Source organism: Gopherus evgoodei, chromosome 3 (assembly GCF_007399415.2).
Source record: "Gopherus evgoodei ecotype Sinaloan lineage chromosome 3, rGopEvg1_v1.p, whole genome shotgun sequence".
Classification (NCBI taxonomy): Eukaryota; Metazoa; Chordata; order Testudines; family Testudinidae; genus Gopherus; species Gopherus evgoodei.
In genome coordinates, this window is record NC_044324.1 from 24,803,498 (window position 1) to 24,807,714 (window position 4,217).

The 4,217-nt window shown below is 43.0% G+C and overlaps 1 protein-coding gene across 2 annotated transcripts in view; it reads left to right on the forward strand.

The window, feature by feature from the left end:
• Positions 1 to 4,217, forward strand: part of CD2AP (CD2 associated protein) — a 138,112-nt gene that overhangs the window by 34,686 nt on the left and 99,209 nt on the right. The window lies entirely within an intron of this gene.

Genomic DNA, 4,217 nt, shown 5'->3' on the forward strand with positions numbered 1-4,217 from the left:
TATCAGTTTGGCCCAAGATATTTTCTGTAAGTACAGATGGCTCTTTACAGAAATTTGTTTTTATTATGTAATACAATTATTTGAATTTACAGCACTTAGTGAACATTAGTGAGTTCATTTTATTCCTTCCTATAGAGGTGGTGTGAAACTATTAGATTAGTTATATAGATGAGGTGTCTGAGTGACTTCCCTAATGACTTATAGGAAGACGGTGTCAGAGATAGGAATAGAAACCAGATCTCTGACTGGTCTTGTGGCTAAACCACAATACCTTCTTTCTTACTAACTGCAAAGCAGAGGTGACTAGGGTTTGAGTCTATGGTTACACCAACAGATTGATTATATATATTTTTAAAACTCCTTGTGTGTATGTGGTCTGCCTTTACGTAGGGGTTTTGATTTGATTTGTGGATGGAGTTTTTGTTTTGAATGTGTTCACTGTACCTCTGCCATGAAACATTGATATAGCAACTTTAGGCCACTGAATAATCTCTCAACTGGATTTTGTTGGACTAGAAAAAGATTTTTGAAATCAAATTAGTACTTGTCTGCTTAGCTTTATATATTTATGCAAATAACTTATGCTGTTGCCTGCGTAGATAGAATTAGTGTTCTGAATTAGAACTGAGCTTCAGTAATATGTTTCACCGTTGGAGACCTTGGGTATTTGACGAGGTGGGAGGGAAGTTGCTGGAGGAATTTCTTCCAGCCCCTTTTTAGGTGGTGGTTGGAGATATTTTGCTTGAGTATTACAGTTAAATTCTCAGTTTCTAGGCAATCAGTACGACTGTTTTTATGAATCCTTCCATTTATTCACAGAATGTTTTGGCACAGGCTGCACAAACTTTACTATTCTGCCTCTCACCTGGAGGGGACTATTTCTCCATAATGATTAGAAGGGGAGTTTTAGTTTTCATGGCCCATACACCCCTTCATCTCCTTGTGGAGGTTACCAACAATGGTACTGCCTCACAGAGTGGGATGGCCCTTTAAGGGAGCTGGCTTTAGTCCAAATTGTGACTAATTTGCTACATCCCATGTGATGGATAATGAGTTTGAGGCTAAAGAATGGGTGATAGACTATAGATCAGAGTCAGCAACCTGTGGCATGCGTGCCAAAGGTGGCACGTGAGCCAATTTTTACTGGCACACTGCTGCCAGCTGGGTCCCTGGCTGCCGGCCTTGCTCAGGCCCGCTGCTGGCCTGAGTGAATGGAACGCCCGGCTGGCAGCAGGCTGAGCGAGGCCAGCAGCCGGGACCCTGGCTGGCAGGAGCCGGCAGCCAGAACCCCAGACCAGCAGCAGGCTGAATGGCTCAGCCTGCTGCCGGTCTGGGGTTCTGGCTGCCGGCCCCTTGCCAGCCAGGGTCCCAGCCATTGACCCCGTCAGCCTGCTGCTGGCCTGGGATACCAGCCTGCTGCTGGCCCTGCTCACCTTGCTGCTGGTCTGAGGTTCTGGTTGCCGGCCTCTTGCCAGCCAGGGTCCCGGCCATTGACCCCGTCAGCCTGCTGCTGGTCTGGGATACCAGCCTGTTGCTGGCCCTGCTCACCTTGCTGCTGGTCTGGGGTTCCAGCTGCCTGGCTCCCTGCCAGCCGGAATCCAGGCCTCCAGCCCTGCTCAGCCCTACTGCTGCCCTGGGGTACCAGCAGCCAGCCCAAAGCTCTGCTCCTGGCCTGGTCTCAGCGCTGTGCAGCCCTTATCAAAAATTACACTACAGTTAGCTTAAAAACTTGAAAACTTTAACTCTCTATATTACAGTAATCATTAAAACATGTATAATGTTAATAAATACATAGGTTTGATGAAACAAAGTAGTTGTACTTATCTGCCTAATTTGTGTTTTAGGTGATTTGCCGTCTAAAAAACCTAGCATGTCTCGCACCCCCAGAAAGGGCATCTCGCACCCCCAGGGGGTGCATGCACCCCAGGTTAAGAACCATTGCGCTAAACTAATAAGATGTGCATTTTAATTTAGTTTTAAATGAAACTTCTTAAATATTTTAAAAATGTTGTTTACTTTACATACAATAATAGTTTAGCTATATAATATAAACTTGTAGAGAGAGAATTCTAAAAATATTAATGTATTACCGGCGTGGGAAATCTAAATTAGTGTGAATAAATGAAGACTCGGCACACCATTTCTGAAAGGTTGCCTCCACTGCTGTAGGTCATCTGGTTGTTAGATAAGAAAGTCAGCAAACAGCTTAGTTTGTTAGTGAGACCTGCAGGGAGCAGGAAGGCGCCTGCAGGAGACCCAGACTCAGACCTATGGGTCAGGTAAAAGGACTTGAAAGAAGACTGTCCATACATCAAGTAGGTAGAAGACCTGGCTAAAGGTACCTGCTGTGTGGGCAGAGATGGGGACCTTATGAGGAAGAAACTTAAGGCAGGTCTACACTACAGGGTTAAGTCAACCAAAGTTACGCAACTCCAGCTACCTGAATAATGTAGCTGGAGTCGATGTAGCTTAGGTCGACTTATTGCGGTATCTACTCTGCGCTGGGTCAATGGGAGAAACTCTCCCATTGACTTACCTTATGCTTCTCTTTCTGGTGGAGTACTGGAGTCAACAGGAGAGCGATCTGCTAAATCGACCATAGGGGATCGATTGCTGCAGAGTCAATCCACGGTAAATGTAGATGTGCCCTTTGTAGGGGCTAGGGAAGAGGACCTGGCTTAGCTGAGTAGATTTATGTTGGATTGTTTAGGTTTTGAACAATAAACCTATTCTTGAAGAAAGAATGTGAAATTCTGCTGCTGTTGGGAGCTTTATTTGATGCTTTATGTGGACCACTTGTGATTTTTGTGGTATATACACTGGATGGAGCCAGTCATATAACCCATTGTACAGGTTTTGCATGGTAACTGTCATTGCCGACCTGGGATGGATTAGAATTTGAATCCCTTGCCCTTCTTGTATAAGATGTTCTAATATACAGTGACGAGAAGCTGTCGAGCTTTGTAAAAAGCTCTGATAAAACCAGACAGCTTTTCAGTACATTTTCAAATGCTTGCTGCTTTTAGGGAAATTATACATAATTTACCAAAAATGCTCATCTGCATCAAAACATCTGGAAAAAGATGGTGAAAAATTGGTCTAGACTTGCTGGCTGTTGCCAACTTTGTCAGGTTACTTGTCTCTCTCTCATTAATCAGTCAAATAGGGAAAAAAGTCCTCTTGCCTGGAAGCCTAGGACAATTCACAGCTGCTGCCAGGCAACAGATGGCTGCTTCTTGCCTGCCTGAAGGACAACCAAAATGTCAATCAGAGGATTATGGTGTATACCTAATTGATGTGTTAAATGCCCCAGATCCTGGTTGTATCAGCATCACAGCTGAAACAGATCATAATGTTTTTTCTTTCTGTGCTCTGTTATGAGATAGGGGTGGCATAAGTGTGTCGCTAAATCTACCATAAGCCAAATTCTTTTTAACTAATTACGGCTTTTACATCAAAGCTTAAACAAGTGGTCTGAAAAAGTGATATTGGGACTTGGCCAGTATCTGTGAAAATCATTTAACTGATTTAGGTGCCTAACTTTGTGCACCTAATGTTTGGAAAATATTGCTTGGTGCAAATAAATGTAATTACTATTTTTAGTCTTTGTCAAAGAGTGGTATTTTTTATAGTTTTTAAGTGGGCTCAATCAGTCTTTTTTTAGGGTCATTTAGAAGCCCAAAGGGTAAACTAATTTGGTTAGTCTAGGGGGGAGTAGCGTTTGGATTGTTAATATTTTTGTGGGGTATTTAAACTCATTAATCTCACAGAATACTAGTTTTGTGTGAGATCTATACTAATAAATGGCTCTCAGCTATTAAACCTGTAGTAAAGAAAGCACAGGTTAGCTGACAAATCCTATTTGCAGAGTTATGATAAGATTAATGGCAGTACTGTACAAACAAGGAAGTGAATAATTATGTTAATTTCAAATGTCAATGGATAGAGAGAAAAAATGTTGAAAGTGTATTTCATGAATGGTACGGTGAGGATGAAGACACTGAAAGTACCCTTGCATATGCTGTCGGCAATTATGGAAGGATCTCTGTTGCTCCTAGCACAGTCACAGTTCTCCTCTTGCACCTGCACAATACTAACCTATACAGGTAAACACCTGAAGAAGGGCAGAAGTCCAAGTAAGCTCAGTGGTGCCTGGCCACTAGAGTGTCAGCTGGTAATAGGCACTCCCTGCAGGTTTAACTCCTGTTTTGGCCACG